Consider the following 27,133-nt stretch of genomic DNA (forward strand, 5'->3'; position numbering starts at 1 on the left):
TCTTTGGTATTTTCTTTATATTGGTGGTAATGGTTCTTTGAGTTCGTGAGAAATTTATTCCTCAGAGTAATTATTCCTCTCTAAACATAACTCAACATTATGGTAATTATCCAAGATTTCATGCCAGCTTCCAGAGAGCTAGCCAAGGGAAAAATTAATTCTTACAAAAGATATGTTCGATGTCGATGCAGATCAGGTTAATTTTTTTTTTTTTTTATGATAGTCACAGAGAGAGAGAGAGAGAGAGAGAGAGAGAGAGGGGGGCAGAGACACAGGCGGAGGGAGAAGCAGGCTCCATGCACCGGGAGCCCGACGTGGGATTCGATCCCGGGTCTCCAGGATCGCGCCCTGGGCCAAAGGCAGGCGCCAAACCACTGCGCCACCCAGGGATCCCAATGCAGATCAGGTTAGATGCGAGCCAGCCTGTTTTTATTTTAGGGGGTTGGTGTCATATAAAAAGATGATAGAAATTGGACCAAAAGTCGAGTTCCATTGTGGCATCTGCCATTACTTAGAACAACCACGTTACCCACTCAAGGCATCACACACTGAACTGGCCCAAAACACGAAACATTGATGCGGGTGTAAGCACATGCGGTAGCACTAGGCTGTCCGATTCTGGGTCCGTGCAACTTCTGGGGCATGCAGAAGCGAAGGGCAATGGAAACTGGACATGAAAAGAAGAGGTCAGAGAAAGAGAATGGTCAGAGCTGCGCTCCGCGGGTGCGCTGGTGGCGTTCGGAGGGCGCGGCAGACGGCCGATGAGTCGTTCAGAAACTAAAAAAGACTAAACGTCGAACTTCACGGGGGGATAACGCAGCGCGTCCGCTCCGCCGGGACTCCAGGAAGCAGGGGCCAGAAGGCTGGGTTCTTCTCCTTGGAGTAAACGGGGCGTGGGGCCGGGGGCGGGCTGGGGGAGGCGGGCGCAGGGAGGTGGCGGGCCCCGCGGCCCCGCGGCCCCGCGCTCGCGCTAAGCGGCCGGGAATTTGGAGAGGATCCCTGGTCGCGCGGCGGCGGCGGCGGGGGCGGCGGCGGCGGCGGCGGCGGCGCGCGGGTGCGCGTGTGAGCAGGCGAGCGAGCGAGCGTGCGGGCGGGCGGGCGAGTGCGCCGGCTGTTGGCAGCCGCGGAGTGGAGGCTGGGCGGCTCCGACTCCCTGACGCCAGCGCGACCAGATCAATCCAGGCTCCGGGAGCGAGCGGGCGGGCGGGCGGGCGGGCGGAGGAAGCAGAGGCCGAGCGGCCGAGCCCGGGCCGAGGCGCGGGGAGGCACCCTGCGAGCGCAGCGCCCCGCCGGCCGGACCGGGGCCGCGGGACCCCGCTCGTCCGGCCCCTCGTGCGCCCGCGCGGACGGGCGCGCCGCCAACCCGGTAAAACGAAACAGACCCGAACCCAACTTTCTCCTTGGCCGCGTCCCGCCCTCCTTCGGCGCCCAGCGCTTTGCAGCGCCGCCGCCGCCTCCCGTGGGGTGAGCGCGGGCCCGCGGGCTGCCGCGGCTACGCGGGGCCGGTGACGCGGGCCGCGGCGGGCAGGGGGCTCTTCCCCGCGTGGGGCGGACCGGCCCCCCCCATGATGGCGCCTCCCGGCCGCTCCGAGGAGCGGACCTGCCACCGCCTCCTGCCGAGGCGCCCAGCCGGCCAGGCGGGGCTCGGCGCCGTCCTCCTCGCGTCTTTGTTGGCTCTGCGGTGGGGAAGCCGCGCTCCTCCGCCCGAGCCTCTCCCCGGCGCCGGCCGCCGCGGGACCTGCGCTCCCGCCCTCTTCCCTCCGCCCGCTCCGCGATCTCTTTCCCTTTCCGCAGCCGGGCCGAGGCCCGTGCGCGCCGCCCGCGGCCCCATTGTGTCCCGCCGGCCCGGGCGACCCTTGCGGGAGCTGGGGGGCGGCTGGGGGGGCGGCCGCGGGGCGCTGCCCTCTGCGCGGTCGGCGCCGGCCGAGCGGGGCCGGTCCAGGGGCCCCCGGGGGCCCGCGCGCCTCCGCATCCCGCACCGGGTCCTTTCCCTGCCCCAGCGAGCCTCTTGGGGGTCGAGGTCAAGGAAAGTTCGCACCGAAATTCCCTCTAATTTATTCAAAGGCTTGGCGGCGGCGCGTATTTTTTTTTTTTTTTTTTCCCTCCTCTCTTCCGCCTACACCCCGTGCGCCTCCAAGAGTCGTCTCATTCCTTTCCCTTTACCGGATCCGATTGCCTCACTGCATGTGTATTTGTGAGTTCGCTGTTGAACAACTGTTCATTTACTCCGCTCGCCGCCTTTGTTAGTGTTTCTCGGGCTGGTGGCTGGAGGACGGTGGGGGGAGTGGGTGTGAGCGAGACCGACGTGGGCTTGTTTTTCTAGTTGCTTCCTACACACGAAGGCTTAAAGGGAGAACGTTTCCTTGATGCGCTTTAGGAAGGGAGGAGGAACCAACGCCTGCCGGATCCCACAACTACAGTAGCTGCGGCTTTTGTTTATTTTGAGGCTCATACGGTTTTCCCATCTACTGTGCAAGACCGCCCGTGAGACGCTTCCCTTCTGAAAATCGAGGCACGTCTCAGAACCATCTTCTTGAGAAAAGCATCGTTTTCGTGAGTGCTGTGGCAACCGGCCTTCCCTCCCCCTCTTCCCCTCTTCCCTTCCTGTTCTCTTCTTTTCCATTGTATCCGAAGTTTCAAAGCATGTGGAATGATACAGAAGTTGCATGATGTCACTCTGTCATCCTGTTGCTGGAACTCTTAGCACCTAAATCTCAGAATGCCTTCGTTTCAGAGCATTTCTTGCTCTCCTTGCCCGTGGTGATAACATGCTTAGGTTCAGTAACACAATAAGAAAACTGTTCTCGGCCCCTATTGACTTTTCATGTTGTTTATAATTACCACTTTACGTTTTATTGGAAGTATGTGAGCTGTATTGGAACCACTGTTTCAAAAAAAAAAAAAAAAAAAAAAAGGTAGTGACAGGACCCATGTTCAGGGACCCAGCATTTTCAAGTAGTATAAATATTTTGCATCAGTGTTCTTCTGATGTAGGTGCCAGGCCTACCTATGCTGAAATGATTAAGGTGGTTGTCGTACTCCCTCTCTCTTTCCCATTTGCAGTTACTTGATATTTCTCTGCAGGTGGTGTACATTTGTGTGATACTGCAATTCTTAGGAAACTGTAACCAGGGTCGTGAGAGATGATTTTCTAGAAGTGGGTGATGCCAGAGCCTCTGGAGGATCCAGACAAGATCGGGTTTCTTCTGAGTGTAGGGATTTGTCCTTGATTTAGTTTTGACCCCTCCGACCATAGGTATGTAACCAAATACGTTTTTCCTTTTTGCAGTATCCATTGGTTTTATACCCTTGAAGAGTGGATGACCTTTGCATTTTAGAGAAATGACCATTTTATAGGTATTTGAAAATGTTAACCTCTTACATTCTTGGAATTTAAGTAAATTTTTCCCTACGAAATTCATTGAAGCATTATGTCAGTCTCATCCCCCACCCCCCACCCCCATACATTTGTTAGTTAAAAACTAAATTTCAGTTTGTGATTCTGATTTATAGTAATTCTGGGCTAAAGATAAAATTTAATGACTTGGTTAGATAAGAAAAAGAAGAAACTGGGGTGTAATTAGATGACTATGTTTAAGCTGTAGTCACCTACATAATCAAGGCCAAGTTGTGTGTGTATAAAAGATCTCATTTGTGTAGCCTTACAAGGCTAATGGAGGCATCATTGAGGCTTTATAAATAATGTAAGTTGTGTATAATGTAGAGTCTCCAGAGACAGCAGAGAAAGCATCATTACCAGCCTTTTCAACCTGCTTGAGATCTTAAATTGATTTACAGCACTGAACTGGTGCAAAATGATACATCAGGATGACATGGGGTCAGCCTGTAAAAGTCTATGATGTCAGCCTATTAGTTCAGTCATCATAATTAAACCATATTACAGGGGCAGCTAAGCAGGAGTCTGGCGTTATACTTCAGATATGGGTGGTACATGGATTTTGTTTATAGTGGAAAGGCTGAGCTGACCAGGAACCCAAGTGTTTCTGAAAGAGGGAAAGGCTTACAGAACTCTGAATTTCTGAAGAAATTTAAAATAAATGAAAGGATGTTCAATCTGCATTGTCTAAGTAGCTTTACGTTTGGTAGTGGAGAAACAGATGCATTGGGGGTTCTGATAAGAACTTTTGCAGCTCTTATAGTGAACCAGGCTTCATATGAGCTTGAATTTAACGTGGTCTTAGGGACTTTCTAAAATATCAGAGGACCACATACTTCTTATCTCTGGTCCTGTCATTAGCACTGAGTTGCACTGTATTGATGTATCAGTTGGCATGTTTTTTCTTAACTAGCCACAGTTACCAGGTCTCCACTGAAAGCAAAGATATTTGAATTGAACATAGGAACAATTTAGGAAAAGAAGACTCTTGTTTTTTGTTGAAATTTCTGGCAATCTTTATTCAGTTTATGGGTCATCTGGGGAGGTACTATCCAATAAAACAGCTATAGCTATATATCAGTATTTAAATGTTAGTAAAATTAAAATTTATTTTCTCAGTAGAACTAGCCACATGTGGCTTGGGGCTACCCTATTGGACAATGTATGTGGAACATTTCCGTTATCACAGAAGGGTCTGCTGGACAGGGCTGCTCTAGGACTTTTACTTCTTTTCCTTTCTACTCTTTCAGCTACTTCTCTGCTTACTACTTCTAATGAGCTTGTGGGGTCAGGAAAAGGAGATGTATCATTAATTTTTCCACCTACTACTTGCTCTTGATAAAATAAAAAACAATTTGGAGGGGATCCCTGGGTGGCTCAGCGGTTTAGCGCCTGCCTTTGGCCCAGGGCGTGATCCTGGAGTCCTGGGATCGAGTCCCACGTCGGGCTCCCGGCATGGAGTCTACTTCTCCCTCCTCCTGTGTCTCTGCCTCTTTCTCTCTCTCTATGTCTATCATAAATAAATAAATGAATCTTTCAAAAAAGAAAGTTTGGAAATGATAATTGAAGTACGGGATGAAATGAGGTTGATTTTTCTCTGGATCATATTTATCATAATGGTTAGGTACACAAAAGTCGATACCATGCTCATACCTTTTTTAAGCCCCAAAACTTACCTAAGTACTGTTATCACATTTTACAGGCAAAGAAATTTGAGTTCAGAATGATTCAGTGTCTTGCCTCAGGCCATATAACTAGTGAGTGATTATGATTTATAATCTTACCTGGGATATGACAGACAATTTGACTCTAGAACCTCACTTTTAACTATGTATGTATATATATTTTTTAAATGTATATTTATATGTATATTCTGTCTAGAATATTCCAATATTCATTGTTCTGGGCTTTACCATTCCAGTATAGACATTTTTTAGGTTTTTAGACAAATCTGCCCTCTGTTGTGCTTTTCTAGGCTGTCTTCTTGTGTTGTCTTATTTTGCGTGCTTAAGAAAAAACATAATGTTTACATTATACAGTATCTAAGCAGAACATAATTAGAAGAATAAATCTGACAAAAAAGTAATGCATTTCAAAGCTGAATTATATTCATCTCTGCTTTTCTGAATAATTCCTGCCACTTTCCCTTGTGTGTTTCTTGTGATATTACAAGCTGATGGTAGTGAAAAGTTCTAGTAGTACAGTTTATCTCATCAAAATTAGTCTTTCTTAGCTGCTGAACACTGTACTTTGAGATGAAAACAGTTCATGGCCAATCATGGAAATTTTTTTCCACATTTAATCTCTACTTTTGTGTAGTCTTGCAGTTACTCTTTTTTTGGTCAGGCTGTTTAAGAATCTGATGAAACCATGGATCCAATATCTGGTCATTCCCATCCTCCAATCCAAAGATGTTTATATTCCCTGGTGAGCTTGTATACACAAGTACCCAAGTTGCATGATATTTCAGGTGAAGGACATCCATGGGGCAGCCTTGCCAAGTGCATTCATAAACATTGAGAGTGTAATTTCCTTTGTAGAGAATAGAGATATTTAGTGTTAAAAGCTGCTTTGAAGATTTCCTAATCCCGTTAGTTCACATCAAGTTGAGCAATCTGAGGCCCAGAGAAGATTGCTGATTGGCCTAGAGTCATCCACCTAAGTAACAAGAAGAGAGAAAGCCAGAACCCGGATCACTCTTATTGTTGTTGAGTTCTCATTTGTTTAACCTTTCCTGTTATACTCACTCTGTTCCTAAGGCTTTGGTCTGAGCATATCCAGCGTAATTTGGGGAGGGGAGGAAAGAATTTTTGGCATGGTATTGACTTCTGTGTACCTAACCATTTAGATGAATAGGAATCAAGTCTGCCCACCTCCAAGAGATGTTTTTTACAGATTAAAATTGACTTTTTTTTTTCATTTTAGAGATGGAAAAGAAAATTTCTGTGTCTCATGTAATCAGTGGGACCTTTCTAGAAAATGGGAGATCCAAGATTGTACAAAGATCACATTAAATCAGGCAGTTCTGCTATATGAATTTTCTCTCTTGACTCTCAAAAAGAAATCCCATTCTTAACCAAAAGCTAAAGTTTGGAGTATTTAAGGAAGCAGCCAGTAGATACTAGGGAGAGAATTGGAAAGGTCTGAGGAGAAGGATAATTTACATGCAGAGGGTAGAGGAATTTGATGTTAAATCATAAAATGAGACTGATGAAGTGTCCTCTGTAATGGTACTTTTAAGTGTGGTTTTACTGTTCTTTTTTCTTTCTCTCTTTCTCTCTTTCTCTATCAGACTACTGGTTTATTATAAAGGATTCAACTCAGGAATAGCCAGATGGAAGAAGTGCACAGGGCAAGATACAGAGGAAGGGACAAAGAGCTTCCATGTCCTCTCCAGGCATGCCACTCTCCCAGCACTTTGTTGTGTTCAACAACTGGGGAGCTCTGGTTTTACTTTTTGTACTGAGATTAGCAGGGGATGCTTTGATAACAAATAGGGGCATCACCTTTTGCCTCCAAACTTAAACCTCTTGGCTCTATATTCCTTTTCTGCTATTACCTGGTAGTGCAGATAGTGGTGATTTGTCACCTGATTTGCAGCAAAAACACCTGAAATATTTTTTACAGTCCGGAGGAACTTCTTTAAAAAAAAAAAAAAAAAAAAAGGCAAAGCGAAGTAGCATGAATGTAGCTTAAAATCTAAATTAAAATTCTCATTTTGGTATGCATTATTAAGATGGAGTCAATTTTAGAGATGTACAACAAGTCCTGTCAGTTGAAAAAGTAACATTTACAGCTAATTGCTGGCTGATTAGCAGAAATGAACAGGTCTGTAGAACATTCGTTTATGTAAAAGAGGCTATTTTTTAGACAGAAAATGTCAAGACTTTCATAAATAGTTCAACTCCAGTGATCACATCAGAGTTCAAGGAAGGTGCTGGGAACTGCAGTATTTGAGCAATTTTACATCTTTACAGTTTTTGTTAGAAGCTCAAATCAGAACTCCTGTCAAGACTCCCTCTTGAAAATAAAGCATCCAACTTTTGAAGGTTTGAGGGAATCCTTACCTGGCCATTTCCCCTGAATCCCTGCTCAGTTCTAGTATTCAGATCAGGAGCTTTGTTCCCTTGTTAAGATCCCAGGTCCATGGTGTGGTGGATTGGTTTCTTAACTAATTTTCTTTAGACAATAATCCTGAATTTAAAGAAAGAACACATATGTACAGCAGTTAATTATGTATCTATATGCTGTTGAGCTCAGAATATAAATAAGTATTTACTATGTCATATTTACAAAAAGGAGGATAGAGGGGTCTAGCTATTGATTCAAAAATATATTTATATACATAATTTTTAAATGCTTTATTTGTAGTTTCTCCTTAATTTTAGGTTAGCTGTACTATATTTTTTTCCTATAATCTCAGATAGTTAGGGTATAGTTACTTAAACTGTTCAATCATTTTCCTTTCCTTGTCTATCTTTTGTGGTTTCTTTGCGGTGTACTTACGCAAAGTGGAAGTATTTCAGACCTTTAAGTTTTTTTTTCTTTTGGTTTCAAACACCACAAGCAAAAAAAAAGGGGGGGGAACTAATTATCTTTTAAGTATTATAATTAGGAATTAAGTAGTTTAGTTAGCTAAATGCATGATATTTTATTTGCTTAGATTGAAAGAAAACATCTTTTTTGATGGAAGGAGGGGTATTACATATACCATTAATTTGATAATTTTGATGCAGTATTATAGTGAGTATACACTTCATTTATTCCCTTGAATATTTGTTAGTTCTGAGTGGCTCAATAATTAGAAGACACACAAAAATGAAAAATTGAATAAAACAACATTGAAAGAGTTGTTACAAGATAATGTAGGAGGAAGTTGGACAAACAACTCACACGAGGCCATTGTGGTATGGAAGGACATGTAGATTGGCATAGGTAGGAGGGAGAAACATCCTAGGTAGCACAGTGATACGGGAGACCAGGGAGGCTAAGCATGAGTGCTGAGGATCTCTACAGCAGGACTGTCCCAGCAGAACTTTCTGCAGTGATAGAGATGTTTGCTATCTACGCTGTCCAGTATAATACCTGCTAGCCATAGTGGCACTTAAAATGTGGCCAGTGCAACTGAAGGGAGTTGCATTTTTTAATTTTTATTATGTTATATTTAAACATAACAAACTGTTTATCCTGTGGCTATCCTGTTGGACAGCACAGATCTAGTGGCTAGTGAGCAGCCCTGCCTCACCACAGGGGCTATTCCCGATGGGGCTCAGTATGCTGAGGTGGAAGACACATTCAAAAGGTTAAGTTGGGGTGAGAATTTGAGTACAGGGCCAGAATAAGAAAGCATTGGGAAGTCAGTGAAGGGGAACGTGCAGTGAGGATTGGAGAAAGTAGGGCCTGGATGCCAGGAGAATAATAGGAAAGCTATTTAGTTACCTATGTGGTATGAGATGGGTTTTGTGAGCAAAAAAACAGTTGGTGATTATTTGGCTATAGAGTAATGGGAGAGAGGTATCAGAGAGTATTCTTGTTTCTAATCAGAGTGACTAGAAAATTAATGTTAAGTCTTTTTTTAACTGAGCCTCCCAGGTGCCCTAATAAAGTCTTTTCATAAGAATAAGGAAGAACTGGTTGTGGAAGGAATAGAGATTGAATGTCAAATTAAGGTGGGATATCTAAGTACAAATATCCTCTAGGCCAGTTGGAGATCTATAACCAAAGCTTCGGGAAGGGCTTAGAGCTTCACTTCACATGTAGATTCTTAGGAGTCCTCCTGGAAATGATGGTTAAACCACTAAGAATGGATACGTATTCTGAGGACACCATGGAAAAGAAAGAGCTGGTGGGTTGAGTCTTAAGTCCACAATTGGGAATTAGTAGAAGGAAGAGGCATGTTTGAAGTGGTTGGAAGAAGAAACTGGAAGAAGGATGTGGGGTCAGAGGAGCAGCGAACCCAAAAAGTCTAGAGAAGAGAGATTCCAGAAGGAGGTACAGAGTGGGAAAATGTTGTATGGTTTATGGCAAAGGAGAAAAGGTCAGGGTAATGAAGTGAATGGAGGTATGAAGAGATGCAGAACATATTAACAAATGAGAAGTAGATTCTCAAAAGCCCTTGCATGCGTGACTTATATTTCAGAATAGATGCCATTGCGTTGATTCCGAAGTTGAAGCAAAGAAGTTAATGGACAGAGAGCAATTAAAGATGATGGAATTAGTGATCTGAAGCACAGGTGACAAAATATTAACCACGGTAAGGAGGGAGAGTTGTCTGAGAAAGAAGCAGAATGGAGTCTGAGTTAGAAGAAAGGAGATGATGGAGTGTGTGCCAGCTTGCCCTGACTTTCCTAGTGGTGTGGGAGGCGAGCCCCTTCACCGGCATGGTGAGGTGGACGACTTAGCAAATGGTACTGGAAGAATAATGCAGAAGTTTCGAAAGAACCGTTGTAGGTAGTGTGCCAGGGTATCTGGAAAATTCAAAGTCTAAGCAGCAAGGGCAAAGCCTGGTGGGAAGTTTGATGTGGCTGTGAACTAGGTTATTGTTACTTTCTGGGGTAACTTGATGGCCTGATAGTTAGATAGGAGAGAAATGTTGGCAAAGAGGATTCTGGCCTAGCCATAGAAATCAGTTAAGAGACGAGGCTCTAGAGTCAGATTGGCTGGATTTCAGGCTAAGCCTGAAGACTTACTTGCTTTTTATAGCTTTGGGGGAAGCTGAAGCTATCATTCGCTTTGGTACCTCGCTTGTCCTCATCTGAAAAATAGAGATATAATAGTATCAGCCTCAGGATCGATAGGAAGATGAAATGAGTTATACTTTCATATTTCATCTAATCTAAGATGCTAATTATTTCATCGCACTATTTCATGTACTACTTGAGGGGAAAAAAAACCCTGTCAATTAGATATGACTTAGCCATCAATTGTATAGTTCCTGGTTTCAGAGGTGGTCAAAAGGGAGAGAGGGGAGGTGCATTTATGTCAGTGTAGGATTTGGTGTATTATAAGCATTCAGAAAATGTTAGCTTTTTTTTTGTTTTTTTAAGGTTTTATTTATTTAATCGAGAGAGAGAGAGAGAGACAGAGACAGAAGCAGAGACACAGGCAGAGGGAGAAGCAGGCTCCATGCAGGGAGCCTGATCCCGGGTCTCCAGGATCACGCCCTGGGCTGTAGGCGGTGCTAAACCGCTGAGCCACCCGTGCTGCCCAACGTTAGCTGTTTGTAAAAATTAATGTGACTTTAGAATCTAGAATGTTAATAAGAGCCGTATTGAATCCAATCTAGATTAAGGGTCACAGGTTATAAGGAGTCTAATGGACTTAAATGAATTGAGAAGAGTTAAGCAATGGGAATCCTGGTAATGAAATTTGAAATATCAAGTTTGGGAATTTGTAGATGGAGCATTTCCCTGATAATTGTAGATAAAGGTTTTTGAGAAAAATATGGTAATTGAACTAAGAGAAGAATGCTGCTTAATGATTTAAAGAAGTTACTTAAATTGCCCAGAGCTTTTAAAGATAAGTATTCAAATTTATCTGTGGTTTTTTTTTTTTATAGCATTCATTAGTGTTACATTTTTTTTTCTAGTGGAGTAATACACTGTGCTCAGTGTAGAACGATTCTGGCATGGATTCTTATCATAGTGTCAGAAGGAAAGGGGGAGATTGATTCATGCCATTTTATCAAGAGACAAGAGAGGGTAATTAATAGCCAGCTATAGAGCCCTTTTAAATGTGGAAGGCAGAAACAATAAAGGAAAATTTTATAGATTTGACAGCAATTATGTGGCCAAATACAAACAACCAAACATGGACTCATAAATACAACTTTTTAGGTGACATATTTGCAGCAAGTTTCTGTTCTATTTAAGAAACTTCTAAAAATCAATCACCACCCCTAAAAAATGAAATTGGTGAAGGACATGAACAAATAATTTAAAACATACATGAAATGCTGATAACTGCTATTAAAAAAAGGTTCTCCTGTGTCCTGATCAGATTCTTCACTGGAGTAAGGATGATATCTCTTTTACTTTATTGAGTTATTCTTTGTGTGCCAGGAAGTATCGGCCTGGGAAAACTGTTTTTTTTTTTTTTCATTGAAGCCCAAATTTCCCAGCTGCCAAAGCAAAATTACTAGGAGGTACACCATATATATGAGCCAGAGTTATAAGAGACAGGCCTTCTCCCTCTTATTCCTTAATAATACACTGCTCCTTTCCATATATGATTTTGGGGTCAGGGTCTTGGAATAATGTGAGGTGTTCCCAGCCCATTAGGGGTTATCAGTTATATGCAGTTTTTTAATCCACTGACATGATTGATGCACCTTGGAGACACCAGTGCTTCGTAGAGCACATTTCAGGGCCTCTTTCTCTCCTACCTGAGTTGCAGCATTAGATTCTATTTATAGTGGCATTTTCTTATTCATAGGAGACATGTCTTGGAATATGGTTTTGATTGTTGAAATGAATTAGTTTATAAGGTGGTATCAAAATGAGAAAAGTCCTCTCATGTAGTAGAAGTTCTTATAAAATGAAAAGAATTTAAAGAGTTAGGCATTGGCATTTAATTTCCCAGATTTTCTCTGAAGGATAACAATGATCATAAGTGTATATAAAAGGCTTTTGGTATGTTGCCTGTAAGGAAAACATCTGCTGCTTGTGGGTGAGATCCATTCCTGACTGAAGTATACTTAGTCTTACCTCAGCATTAATTGAGTTCTTACCTAGCTGTTAGAGTAGAACTATTCATCAGCATTTTCTGCCTCACCATCTCCTTTCTTTTAGATTTTTTTTTTTTAAGCAATCTCTGTACCTAGTGTAGGGCTCGAACTCACGATCTCAAGATCAAGAGTTGCATGTTCTACCAAATGAGCCAGCCAGGTACCCCTTAGATGATCTATGAATATTTTAAAGTTGGGAGAGGGGAGGGAAACACCTTTAAATCTCATTTACACGCTTATGACTTGGGCCCATACCCACCTCCTCCGTTTTCTTTCTTTCTTCCTTTCTTCCTTTCTTCCTTTCTTCTTCCTTTATTCTTTTTCTCTTCTCTTCTCTTTCTCTTTTTCTCTTTCTCTTTCTCTTTTTCTCTTTCTCTTCTCTTCTCTTTTCTTTTTTTCTTTTCTCTTTTCTTTTTTTTCCCTTCTCCGTTTTCTAAGTGAGAGACTGAGTAGGAACCCTGAACTGATATGCCTTGGTCAGTCTCAGACTCTTTAAAAGCTGAACCAGAGAGGTTGGATGAACGCCTGAAAATGGGTCTTAATTTTATCAGACACTGTAGCTTTTCATGAAAGGGAATAAAATGCAGTGCATGTTGCGTTAGCACTTAGTCTCTGTTGGAACCCAGGATGGCAGATTGTATATGGCTTGCCATCTCATCTGTTATAGCTTCCTGTTTTGCTTTTTGCCCATTGCAGGCTTTACAGTCTGGCATGATTAATAACACCCTCTTTATTTTCCTTGTGTTTGTGTTTGTGTGCTCAGGATTTCCATTTAGTTTGTTCAAGCTTGGGGGAATGTTTGATTGGTTTTAAATGTTTTTCCTGTTAACTGTGAACAAAATTAACTTGATTAACATTCAGATGATTGGCACACAAACTGTATTTATAGCATTTATTTGCATTTAAACATTGAAGAGTTTTGTCTTGTCAAATTGTGCAGGCTGTGATGTTGATTTGTATTCCAGGAAAGGCTCCTTTAAGAAGGTGCATCCTCACTCTGGGGTCCTGCCTTTTGTTAAGCCCACATCAATCAGTTCAGCAAGTAATTTGTATGCTCCTGCTCCTGTTGTGTGTCTGCTAGGTTTAGGAGCAGGGATAGAGAAATGTATGTCAGTTTCTGCCTGGAAGAAACAGTCTATCAGTAAGAAGAGACTACAATAATAAGAAAGTTAAGTAACAAGCCATCATTATTAATGTTACATATTCTTAGTTTGAAGATATTTCTCCTATAATTGGGATAGCCTTTCAAAATCAAGGAATTAAGAAAGAAAGCTAATGCAATTGGTAGAGCTCTTGCTTCCTGACCTTCAGGAGTTTTTAAGCGTCCATATTAACACTTCATAGGTATGTCCTATACCATTGATAAAGTTGGAATCAGTGGTTATAAATGTTAGACTTATACTAAAACTCTTGTAACTTTAAGGAACAGAACAAACTAGCTTGTCTAGTCTAGCTTTTGTTTTAATAGCTTTTATTATGACCGAATTACTTGGGGGTACACAGGCAGTGTCTTATGATCTGTGTGGTAGCACGATTATTCTCACCTTGTCTGCACATCAGAATCACTTGAACAACCAACACAGAAATCCATGGATCTGCCTCTGGGGGGATTCTACTCAAGAGTTATGGTGGGGTGCTCTTATAAAAGTATTATAGGTAAGTTTAATATACATCAGCATTAAGAACTTTTGGCTTGGCACACAATAGGTACTTGATGAGTGAATTTTTTTCATTTTGATTAAAGTTCATTGTGGGTATGAACTGTGTCTTTTATACCTAGAGGCACTTGGCCCTGTGTGATACCTGTTGTAGGTGCTCAAGCCATACCAGTTAATTCTGAGGATTGATTGTTTTGTTCCTGCTTTTTTTTTTTGAAAGAATTATTTATATTAGCATGTGTGTGCACAAGAGGGAGAACAGGCAGAGACAGAGGGAGGGAGAGAGAGAATCTCAAGCAGACTCCCTGATGAGCGTGGAGCTGATGTGGGGCTCAATCCCAGGACTCTGAGATCACAATTTGGGTTAAAATCAAAATCTAAAACCAGTCGAGCCACCTAGACTCCCCTGTTCTTGCTTTTTTTTGTTCAAGGAGAAAAAGAGATGGGAAGAAAGGATATGTATGTTTGACATCTTTCTCTTTTCCATTCTTGCAGAGATCAGCAGTGAATTCCTTATGTCTTAGTGTCTAGAAGTGGAGCTATATAAAGGTAGTGAAGCCTGAGGCACTTAGATTACAAGGAGAAAAGGAGAGAAAAAGTGTAGAGGAGTAGAGCCATGGTTCATCTGCCAATGTCTGGAGAAATTTTGGGTTGTCACAAGTTGGGGAGGCAGGGTGAGAGTGATTGTACCAGCATCTAGTAGGTAGAAGGCAGGGATGCATGCTGCTTGACATCCCATGATGCTAAGATTGAGAAATCTCGCAAGAGCCTGAAAAGGGGGATTAGAAGGCGGATTAGAACTGAAGTGGTAGTGCCACCAGCCAATGTTTCTGCCATACCAGTACACGGTTTGCTTTGTCTTCCTCTCTGCTCCTCATTCCCTCACCCAAATTCTCCAGAGTTCAGAGTATTATTTTTTGCCACTAGGTATAGACAGCATTGTGACTGTCAGCTGTGTGTTAGCCATTAAAATAAATATTTTAATATTTTTCCTATGGTTAAATTTTCTCCATCCCTACATTTGCATGAGTAGAAAAGTATTACCTTAAAAAAAAAAAATGAGCCAGTAGTTTCGTTTTGATTCGTTTTATGTTTTCAGTGAAGAAACCTAAGAATAATTATTTGGAATGTAAAGTAAATGTATTTCTTAAAAGGAGCTTAATTTTAATGTCCCACACTTAACAGAAAAGAATATTATGAATTGAACAAACACATGGTCTGTTGATGTAAAGCCATGGTGCATTTCCTTATGTCTTGTTGAGTTAACAGCTTATGACCTCTGATCCCCTATTTTAGGCTCTATATTAAAATGAACTTAATTTTGTCATTGCTGCCCTGATAAAACTCTTGGTTTCCCGTGTTCTAGGAAAGTGGGAAGTTATCAAGAAGGAAAGAACAACAAAAGCAAAAATAAGTTGGGAAAGGAAGGAATTGGGGGGACTAAAACAAAACTTTAAGTAAATCCTTGCTTACTAGTTCTGTTTTATGCATGAGACACAGGAGGAGGTTATTTAGGAGGAGCAGCAGCGTGATAGAGTGGTTGCCTTGGCAAGCTCCTTAACCTCTGTTTCATCATCTCTAAAATAATCCTTTTGTTTTTTTAAAATTTATTTGAGAGAGAGAGAGAGAGCACTAGAGAGAGGAAGACAGCAAGCATGAGAAGGGATGGAGAGGGAGAAGCAGACTCCCCACTAAGCAGGGACCCCAATGAGGGGCTCCAGCCTGAGACCCCACGATCATGACCTGAGCTGAAGGCAGATGCTAAACCAACTAAGCCACCCACGTACCCCTAAAGTAGTCCTAATAGGATTCTTTTAAGGATTAGGAGAGTTACTAGGTATAAAGTGTCAGAATGGTGCTTGGTGCTTCATTGTGAGTAGTGGTGTTGGTGGTAGTGATAGGAGGATGATTTTTGATTCTTTTTGAATCCTAGAGCTGTGTTGAAAATTAATGGAGACCATGGATGCACTCATATGATGTCACCCACTGAACCATGTGCATCATAACTCCTTCCCTTTGAAGTTGGTAGTGATGGTGATGAGAGTTTGAGGAGTATTCAAATTGGTGTGTTTCTGATGTTCTATTAAGGCTGTTTATTGCCTATAGTAGGAATTTCAAGATGAGAGATTTACATGATAAGGTATGTTTGCCTTTATACATTTTTATAATATAATAAAACCATTCTGGTTAACTGCATCATCCACTTAGAGATTTTTCCACAGCAATATTTGAATCTTGAATAGGCATTTCGGTAGAATTTGCTGTGTTCTCAGGGTATATAGTATAAAAATATTAGTATATAATATTAGTGTAAACAAAATGTGATAAGGAATTAAAATCTTTATTTTTTTATTTTTATTTATTTATTCATGAGAGACACACAGAGAGAGAGGCAGAGACATAGAGAAGCAGGCTCAATGCAGGGTGCCCGATGTGGGACTTGATCCTGGGTCCAGGATCACACCTTGGGTCGAAGGCAGACGCCCAACCGCTGAGCCACCCAGGCGTCCCAGGAATTGAAATCTTTAATAGCATAATATACTCCAAAAATAATGGTTAATTTTAAAAATTCATTGTGGTATAATTGATGTACGCTATTATTAGCTTCAGGTATACAACATACTGATTCGACATTTGTATGTATACCTTATGAAATGGTCACCACAATAAGTCTAGTTACCATCTGTCGCCTTACAAAGTTAATACAATATTGACTGTATCTGTCATGCTGTGTATTACATCCTCATGATTTATTTGTTTTATAAGTGGAAGTTTGTACTTCTTAATGCCTTCCACTTATTTTGCCCCCTTCCCCCAACCTTCATCCCTTTTGGCAACTACCAGTCTATTCTCTTTGTCTGTGAGTCTGGGTTTTGTTTTGTTTTTTAGATTCAACACGTAAGTGACATCTTGTGGTATTTGTCTTTCTCCATCGGGCTTAATTCACTTAGGATAATACCTTCAAGTTCTATCCACGTTGTCACAAATGGCAAGGTTTCGTTCTTTTCTTATTTCTCTGTGTGTATGTGTGTACCACATCTTCCTTATCCATTCATTCATAGTTGGACACAGGTTGCAGTGTACATAGGGGTGCATATATCTTTTTGAATTAGTATTTTCATTTTCCTCAGGTAGATACTCCTTAGTAGAATTGCTGGATCACATGATATTTTTATTTTTAATTTTTTAAGGAACCTCTATACTCTTTTCCATAGTGACTACACCAATTTACATTCCCACCAACAGGGGTTCCTTTTACTCCATATCCTCACCAACATTTGTTATTTCTTGTCTTTTTGACAATTTTTTGATAAAAGCCATTCTAACTGGTGTTAGGTGTCTCTTTGTGGTTTGATTTTCATTTCCCTGATGCGTAGTGATGTCGAGCATGTTTTCATGTGCCTGTTGGCCATCTGTATGTCTGGCACAGAAGGTCTGGACTTATGGTACAGTTCTCATCTAATTCTGTAGGTTATACTTGCCTTTATCCAAAGCATTTTTCCTCTAACCCAGTGGGAGATGTTGCATTTGCTTGTTTTAACTCTTAACTGGCAGGAGCTGGTCCTATTCTGGAAGAGGGCTGCTATTGTTTTGTTAGGTTCTTTTTCTCTGAGGTTGCCAAGCAAACCTATGTAAGTCCTGTCTAGTTTTTGGCAGATTGAAAACAGGCTGTTACTGATTGTCATGCAGAAGAGAGTGAAATATGGCTAATGTCAATGTTTTTTTCAATGGTTGTGTAAACTTTGATTTTTAGAAATTATTTCAATCTTTCAAGTAACAGATTTATACACTGGGAAAGTGACAGGACCAAATTGTTTTTGAAGATATTTTAGTGAACTTTTTTTTAGTAAGAAATTCATGCATTAAAAAGTTTGAAGGATATTTGAATTATTAGTGGAAAGGGGACTAAGGGACTACAGTAGGAAGAAAAACAATTTTTTGTTATAACATGTGTTCTGTAAAATTGAACTTTTTGATCATGTGGCTGAATTGCTTAATAAAAAAGTGCATTCCCATCCATATCCTATTCACCTGGAATTAAGTCATATATTCCAACTCTGTATACAGGAATACATTTCTCTTAAAAATCGCAGCACACTGATACTTTCACTCTGTGCAGAAACACTTTCAATTATTTTCTTCCTTATAAAAAGATAAATCTTGCCACCTCTTGGTCATAATACTGTCTTACAGAGCAATGTAGAATAAATGTTATCCTTCTTGATTTTTCTTTATTTTTATTTTTGGAGTTTTAAAATTGAAAACAGTAATTGGTTATAAGTAAAAATGTTCTGCACTCACCTCTTTCCAACTTACTCCTAGAGGGAACTGCTTACTTGGTTTCCTGCATTTCCTTCTAGGCCTTTAAAAATGCATGTATATTATACCTGTGCATTTGTGCATTTTTTGTTTCTGTTTGTGTTTTTGAAATGGAACCATACTGTATATTATTGTTTTTCAGGTTTTTTTGTAACTGAACAGTTAACAATATCATTTTCTTTCCCTGTTAGACATGAAAGTCTGTTTTTTCTTTTTTAACAGTTACATCATTGTCAGATGTACCATAATTTATTTAATCATTCCATTATTGTTAAACATCTGGGTTATTTAAAACATGAATATGTTTGTGTATATTCATCTGAGGATGTCACTTCCCTTGCAGCTGTCTCAAGGCGTGGCCGTTCTCTCTCATAGCCCTCATATCATGCTGCCTGGAAGTGAGGGTCCAGTTCATTGCCACCACCACACCATTCTTCCACCATCCTCCATAGAAACACCCAGCTTTGACTATCATGTCAGATTATACCTCTCACTTTCCTTCCTTGTTAGTGATTTATCACCCCAGTGTCCATCATTCACCCTCATTCCTAAGAAATTTTAGCTTCCAATCGTTATGCCCTTCTACTGTTTCTGTGATAATTCTCAGACTGCTTCTCCAGTGACTTGTGACCCCACCTCAGACACTCAGCCTCACAGTTCCATAATATAGGATTTTGCATGTCTAAAAATGAAACTGATTTCTCCAACTTTATGGTTAATTATCTTCTTTATTTCCTTCAGTAATAAAGTATATTTGTTCATGGCCATACCTTCAAAATATATCCAAGATCTGACTGTTCTGGCACACTGATCCAAACCTTTGACCCTCTCAAACCATAATTGCCGTAGCTTCCTAATTCGTCTACCTAGTTCTTTCTCCTGCCCCTACCACTATATCACCACTCCAGCTACTCCCTACTTCCATTCTTTAGCGGGCCAACCCGTGATTATCCTGCCAGACTCTGCTCACATCAACCCAGTGGTTCCCAACTCAGTTTATTTTTTTAATTAATTAATTTTATTTTATTTTTTCTAAAGATTTTATTTATTCATGAGAGAAACAGAGAGAGAGACAGAGACACAGGCAGAGGGAGAAGCAGGCTCCATGCAGGGAGCCCGACATGGGACTGGATCTCGGGGCTCCAGGATCATGCCCTGGGCTGAAGGTGGCGCTAAACTGCTGAGCCACCTGGGCTGCCCCCAGCTCAGTTTAGAGTGAGGGTTGTGATGTCCCTGGGGGTTGGCTCCCTGTGTGTCCGCTTGTTACTTGTCCCACCTCAGTCCTCACTCCCTGCACTGTGTCTTGTGGTTTTTGCACTTGCTCTTCCCACTGCTCCCGGTGTGCTGCTCCACTTACCCCACACAGCACAGCCCATCCATCACCTTCCTAGGCTCTATTCCAGTGTCACCTTCTTAGTGAGGCCTTCTCTGACCACTGCAGTGTAGGTCTCATGAAGGCACAGACTTAAAAATATGCTTTTTGTCTTTTTTGTTAAGTGCCGTGCCATGCCTCTCCCTTCCCCCCTCTTTCTTTCTTTCTTTCTTTCTTTCTTTCTTTCTTTCTTTCTTTCTTTCTTTCTTATAAAGTTAGAACTTTACAGAACAGGCGAAACTAGGATGGAAACTTCGTTTTTTTGTGTGTACAAAGTATTAAAATTAAGTTCCTTATTTGTGAAACTGTTGTGTTAATAAAATGTGTTATATTCTCTGGCATGTTGTTAATTTCAAATCAGTTTTATAGGTTCATATTTAAGCCTCGTAACAACCCAGCAGGATTGGTGGTGGAATTAAAATTTTGTGGAAAAGCAAATTGGAGCTCAGAGAGGTGTTTTGTTCAGAGTACAGCTTCTAAGTGGAAGCAACTATTCCAACATACCTCTTTTTCACTCTCAAGTGAAGGGCTCTTGTTTTCTCATTTAGAAACATCTTATGATGACAGAAAAATTGTAGGGGTTTTATTTGAAAATGTGGGACATGTGCCCTGATTTCTTATTTTGGACTTATCCTGCCTTTTGTTTCTATTTTGAAAGTACATGGAATAAATAGTTAACTTTAAAATTCCTGACAATGACAGATCAACAAGTTTTATTTCTCTCACCTGTGGAGGAAGTGGCCTCCACCCAGTTTTACTGAATTAGGAGGGAAGTGATTTTTTCAAGTGATAAAAAGGAATAAAATTCCATGTTCTTCCCAGAGGAGGAGTTCAACAATTGGGAGAATGGCGTGAGACCATATGTTGGTTTGTAAAAGGATATAACTTGTAAAGATGTTTCCTTTGATGCCTGTGATGAATATGGATGTGTTTCCCTTCTAGAGGGTCCTGATTAAATTATTCAATTAAAACCTGAGCAGAAGGATCTAAATATAGGGAGAGGGTTCAAGCTGTCCTGCCTTGTGTATGTCAGCTCACCCCTACAGATGTGTTTGTTGTCATAAACAGCACCTGTGAGATCAGTGGGGAAGGAGAAATATGTTCCAAAAAATGAAATACAGCAGGACTTTTTTTTTTTAGTAGAGCAGTTTTTTTCCCTCCTCTAGCCTACTCCATTTTCATCTGTGAATTTGGCATTTGAATTACTTTTTTAAAAATTTGATTAATGGACTGTAGCACCTGTTCTGTGTAGTTATCTGTTTTAAATGTAGATCTACCACTTAGATAGTCTTAAGAAAGTTACTTGACCTCTAATTCTCAGGTTTATTAGTAAAATTGAGGTAATGATACATGCCATGAAGGATTGCTATAGGAGTCAATGAGATAATGTTTGTAAAAACAACTAATATAGAGCTTACATAAGGTAATAATACAATTAGAATAATTTTGTTCGGGATACATGGATGGCTCAGCGGTTGAGGGTCTACCTTCGGCTCAGGGTGTGATCCCGGGATTTGGGATTGAGCCCCACCCACATTGGGCTCCCCTCAGGAAGCCTGCTTCTCCCTCTGCCTGTGTCTCTGCCTCTCTCCCTCTCTGCATCTCATGAATGAATAAATAAAATCTTAAAAAAAGAATAATTTTTTTCATTTGTTAGTGATGAATCATAACTGACCACTTATGGGAATTTACCACATTGAGCATTCTTTGCAATCTGTGAAATTGCTGTTCTACTTTAACAGTGACTCAGAGTATTTTTCTTTTTTCTAAGAGAAAACTGTGGTAGAGTTTTTCTTGATGTCTCTGGTCATCAATCTCCTGTGTTTAAGGAGTGAGCACTTGTCCAGTGTTTGAGTTGAGGTGAATACAGATGAAATTTATCAGAGTGAGGTAATTAGGGCCTGCATATCTTGAAGGCTACCCTGAGCTGAACGACAGTCTTCCATTGCAAGCATGAATTTGAGAGCAGCGATTCAATGGGATTAAAGAATGCCATACGACTTTTATGGAAAGTTGCAAGGAGATGTACAAATAAGCCAAATTTGTTTATTGAAGTTGAGGACAGTGAGAAAACTTCTAAGTACCTTCAATCTATTCAACAAGTAATCATCTAATGAAATGAAACAGAGCCGACACTTGCTATCCTCCAGGGAGTCTCTGTGACTAAGAAAAGTTGAGCAGTTCTATAAGCAGCCTAGGTTTGTCAGGATGGAAGAAATTGTGTATGCAGAACAGAACCAGAGAGCATTCTTGTCTTCAGGAATTTCCTGACACAGTGGAGAGGTACTGAAGAGTATACCTGGCACACCTAAATATGTAAACTAGAGTCCTGTACTCTTTAGAGTCTTGTGTCATTGTGACATCCATAAGTTCCTTGCTTCATTTTCATCAAAGGGACGCTACTTTTGACATGATCTGGCCGAAATGGCACAGCTTGCAATGAACTTAAACGCGGTAAGTGGTGAGCTGCTATTCAAAGTCTACGTATTACTCCTTTCCTTTGATTCCACAGTTTCCACTCAGTTAACGCTGTTGAGAGAGCACATCGCAGCTCTTGCTAGCATGTCTCCTAAGTCACATCCGAGAGCCTGGGAAACTGGCTATTAGCCCATGTGTTAAGGTAGTAATACCTGCATCATTGCCTTGCTACTAAAAACAAGCTTTCAAGAGTTTTCTTCCCTCCCAACTTCACTCCCTCCCCATATTGCCCCAGATCTGGAAAATTAATCTCTGAAAAAACAGCAAATTATTCTATGTCATTAGTTACACGTTTAGAAAGTTGGGAAGTATTTGGAAAGAACAATAACAAGGCATAATAATAAGAGACCTCAGTAAGGTGAAATTTGACTTCTGGGTGTTTGTAATGGCAGGAGTCTGCTGCTGCTTTGATCTAAGACCAGTAGAATTCTGTGATCTCCAGTGGATCTTCATAGCACTTTCTTGCGTAGGAATTTGTTTAAATACGTTTTCTTTTTCTGAGGACTCAGTCGAGGTAGAGTTCCTTTTAGATAAGCTTCCCAGCAGCAAAGTAGGTAGTTTAAAAAGTGCTTTCAGGGGGATCCCTGGGTGGCACCGCCGTTTGGCGCCTGCCTTTGGCCCAGGGCACGATTCTGGAGACCCGGGATCGAGTCCCACATCAGGCTCCCGGTGCATGGAGCCTGCTTCTCTCTCTGCCTGTGTCTCTGCCTCTCTCTCTCTCTGTGACTATCATAAATAAATTAAAAAAAAAAAAAAAAAGTAAAAAAAAGTGCTTTCAGGTCTGTAAAAGTTGGAGAGATTTTGTTCATCCTCATTTTTTTTTTCATCATTTTCTTCTACAATTCTCCCCCCTTATTCAGAGTATTTTAACTTTGGGGTATTTGTTTGAGACCAAAATAGCTAGAGAAAATCTGTCTCTGTTTTGATATTCGTTGTAATGGCATTATACTTGTATAGCAGATTTAAACTTTATTTTTTCTGGTCTAAGAGTGGATAAAGATGTATTATTTTCTTTAAGGAGCTGTATAATAAATAGTCTCGTGTGCTTTTGTTTGGAACTATTTATTTTTTTTAATGATTTTATTTATTTGAGAGAGCGCAGGAGCATGAGCAGCAGGGAGCAGCAGAGGGAGAGAAGCAGATTTCTTACTGAGCAGGGAGCTCGGCTTGGCTCAAAAGGCTTGATCCCAGGACCTCAAGATCATGGCCTGAGCCAAAGGCAGAAGCTTAACCGAGTCACCCAGGTGTCCTGTTAAGGACTGTTTAGAGTTGATACTGCTTATGGTTGTATTTTACTTGTTCCAGAGTACTGTCTCCACCTGTGTTCATTACTGTTTTTCACAGGTATTGTTCATTGGATGGTTTTTCCACATCAAAATGTGAGTGTATGTGCTGCTTCTACTTCAGCACTCCTAAGACAGTATGTGGATTGTCTCCTGTTCCTCTTTTAAGTAATATGTAATTTAGTTCTATCAAAAGTTTGTGAAGATACCTACTCTTCAGGACTTTTGACTCCATAGCCTAATTTTACTTAGGTCTAATGAATATCGTTATAATTCTCCCCCCCTCACCTTCTCCTGCCATTTTGTGAATTCTCCATCTTACTCTTAACCAACAAAGCTCATTGTAATTCTTGGCTTTATGATGGATTGCTCTTTATGTTTTAAAATATTTACTGGCATTGAATCTCTGGAATGTTTTTCTTTGCAGCCTTCATCTTTTTAAGCATTTTTAACCCTAATATGTAGTGTCTACTCATCTGTGATTCTGTCGTTTCTGTGAGTGTCATGAATTTTTAGGTTATCTTTGTTTTATTCTTCTTGAGAATCATGATCTGTTTTGGCAATTCTCCCTTTGGTAAAAGTATACAGTTGACTTGGGTACGCAAATGAAAACAAGTAGGCTAAAAAAATGAAGTAATGAAAAGTTACATTACAGATCCCCTAGTATGTTCACTTTTTGGCCCTTTCTGATGTTTTAATTTAGACGAGCATCTCAGAGGAAGCAAGAGTTCTTATCAAGCCTTGAATCCTATTTAAAATTGAAAGTTAGGATAGATGATACATACCTTTCCATAGTACTAACATTGCCACCAATTATTTATACAACACATCTCTGGGGTATTTTACATCTCCATGGCATTTTAGTTTGGTATATGTTGAAACATTTTAGATAAAAAACTATCACGCTACAGAAATCATACAGTTGGCTTAGGATTTCTCTGAATCCCCAGTGTAGCTCTGTCTTTGGGAGTTCAAGTCTTTTCCCGCTTATTCACAAGATTATCTGTTTAAGAAAAAAACTAGTGGTTTAAGTCAGGAAATATGCAGTTTATATCCTCATTGGAAATGCTTGCTTCCTAAAAAATGGTTCAAACATTTTTATAGATAGACTAATTTTTGTAAAGTCTTTTTTTCTGAAATAACTTATCCAACTGTTAAACAGTTCCAAAGTGAAGTTAATCAATACCTTGTGCTTTTAGTACCTCGATTCTTTTGATCTTTGTGCCATGCTGTTTTACCATTAGAGTTAAGACAGAGTAATGAGCCAAAGAACAAGAAATGGGAAGAGAAAACGTGAGTTGCTTGCTTCATTGACAATAGACCATTTATCTTCTGTCAGTTACTTTTTTTTAAGGTACTAGGAGTCTTTGATTTTTTTTTTTTTTTTTTTGCCAGTCACGTTTTGGAGACCATGTTTTATCCTTATTTTATTGAATTGTTTAATTATTCCCTCAATATTTAGTGGAGTCCTTTATTTTGTCTACTGCATTGAATTCCATGCCAATGCAAGAATTATAAACCATACTAGTCTGAAGCTCCGGAGGGCATTTAATTTGGTCCTGACCTGTCTCCTGTCTCTCTCATCCGTTTATAAAGGTACTTGGTTTGTACCACTTGGCAGCTATCCTCTCTCTGCCCTTTTTTAAAAAATGTATTTTCAGATACAAATTAGAATAATTCTTTTAAAACTTGTATGGGAATCTGAGATCTGAACGATATTGAACACCAGATAGTGTATTTTGTTTTTATTCACACAGTTGGATAATTATTGGTTTCTTTACTAGATGAGGCCAGGATGAAGAAAATGTCCATTGTTGTACAATTGGCTAATTAGGTTTCCTTTAAATATAAAGCAAGTTACATAGTAGTTTAAGGTATTTTAAAATTTTTTGCTTTTTTCCTTTTAACATTAAGGAATGACACGTAGGTTGCAAAATTAAATAGCCAAGTCAAAAGGAGTATTATAAGAGTATTTTTCTTGTTTGACCTCTGGCAGTGCTAATAGAAATCCTTCCCATAGGAAGGACTCCATAGGGAAACACTCCCTATATAGAGCCTGTTTTAAACTGTATTTTTATTTCTACGTCAGATCATATTATACATCCAACCTGATGTTAGAAATAGAGGTTGTATGTGGCTTGACCTCATGAAATTGATTTTTGGTTTTTGCAATTTGCAATATTTGCATCTAGAAGCTATTTTAAAATTCAAAAGTTAAAGTTTTTCTTTAAATGTTTGCAAAGTTTAGAAAAGTAGGAGAGAGAAATTACCACCTTCCAAACTCAGCCACTGTTAATATTTTGGTATATTTACATAACTGTTTATGCTGTATATACCATTTTATGTTGTGCTTAAGGTTTTTTTCTAAGTTGTTACATACCTCTTATGGACATAATTTTTTAAGGGCTACATGAGTGGATTGTACCATAGCTTACTGAACTGTTTTCCAGTTATTGGATATTATTACCCTTTTCCCCCTAAAATAGATAATGCTTTGATGAAAATATTTATGTAAGACCTTTTTATCTTTCTAGTTCAGAATCTTTCCTTTGAATAAGCTTGTAAAAGTAAAGTTGTTGGAACAAAAGAGTATTTTTAAGGCTTCTGGTGAGTTCTTCACTAGATGTATGCCGTGTGTGTGTGTGTGTGTGTGTCCGCGTGAAATGTTTGTATTTGGAGAAGAGGGAAGGAAATCTCTGTTTGCTGACTCATGTTTTTATTTTGCACTTTAAACTGATAAGGCCACTTAGCTTTTGACATAAACTAAAGCAGGAAGTACAAAAAGCGGCAGAAAAAAATGAGTTGTCTTGCCAAGGCCATGCTATCATGGACTCATTTGAGTTCCTGATGGGGAGGTTAGTGGCTTGTTTGACCTGTATACAAAAAAAAAAAAAAAAAGCTTAATTCAAGTAGGCAGAAATTAGTCATCGGTCCGCATTTTGTTTCATCTACGCACATTTATACGTAAAGGTTTGTGATCTTGCCACTTTAATTTGTGTGGGTGGCATCAGGACGAGCACCCTCCAGCTGGCTCCTGCAGTGTTTAGAGGCAGTAGTCTGTTTTTTGTTCTCTGTTTGGAGAAGCCTTCCTGTATTGAGATCACCTTGGCTGTCTTTCTTGAACGTAGAGCTAATCGCAGCAGTGATCTGACACAAAACCTTCCACTTGTCTGCAGGATAAGATGCGTCATAGTCCCCTCACAGTCTTGCTCTGCCCTTCTTAGTAGCCTTGTGTCATCGCCAGCCACCTTGAACTCCAGCATTTCTACTTTGTGTCTGTGAGAGCTAGCAAATTAAACAAGCAGTTAAAAAATTGACGTTCTAGAGCCAAATAGCATGGATTCAAACCCTGAGTCTGGCATACGGTTGTGTGTGTAAACTTTAGACAGGTTATTTAACTTTTCCATATTTCACTTTCCTTACCTGTAAAATGGGGGAAATGATACTGTTTACTCAATTTGTTGTGAAGGTTAAATTAGTTAGGAGATATAAAGCGCTAGGAACAGTATCTGTTGTGTAGTGATAGTTCAAAATGTTAGCTCCGTTTCATAAAATTCTGCTCAGCTTTTAAGACGTGTCTGATATTTCCTTTTTGGGAAAACTTCCTGAAATCCCTGGAAGTAATTGTTCTCCTCTTCTTTTATATATTGTTTATACTTGTTTTAGAGCTTTCATCATGCAGTGCTATAGTTAGTTCACGGTGGGCAAATGCACAGCACCTGGGCCTCCCCTTCTATTCCTGCACGCGTGGTCTACCTTGGTACAGCCACACATGCCTTGCAATGAGGCCCTGGAGATGGCCTAACACTTCTCAGCCCCATCCCTTATCGTTAGCAAGCAGGGACACCAGCTTACCCCTGTGAGTGTTAGTTGTTTACTCACTGGCTCTTCTCCTAGCCT

General features: G+C 40.4%; 1 protein-coding gene across 16 annotated transcripts in view; it reads left to right on the forward strand.

Annotated features, from left to right (window-relative positions):
• Positions 1-560: 560 nt before the first annotated feature.
• The window catches only part of SMAD1 (SMAD family member 1), a 76,821-nt gene continuing 50,248 nt past the window's right edge, over positions 561-27,133 (forward strand). The window contains exons 1-3 of one of the 16 annotated variants that reach the window (XM_072724765.1): positions 579-686; positions 2,378-2,553; positions 3,290-3,357. The gene's annotated coding sequence lies outside the window, so the exon portion shown is untranslated. The other 15 variants (XM_072724761.1, XM_072724762.1, XM_072724760.1 and 12 more) reach the window with 15 other exon arrangements.

This window comes from Vulpes vulpes, chromosome 10, assembly GCF_048418805.1.
Source record: "Vulpes vulpes isolate BD-2025 chromosome 10, VulVul3, whole genome shotgun sequence".
NCBI lineage: Eukaryota > Metazoa > Chordata > Mammalia > Carnivora > Canidae > Vulpes > Vulpes vulpes.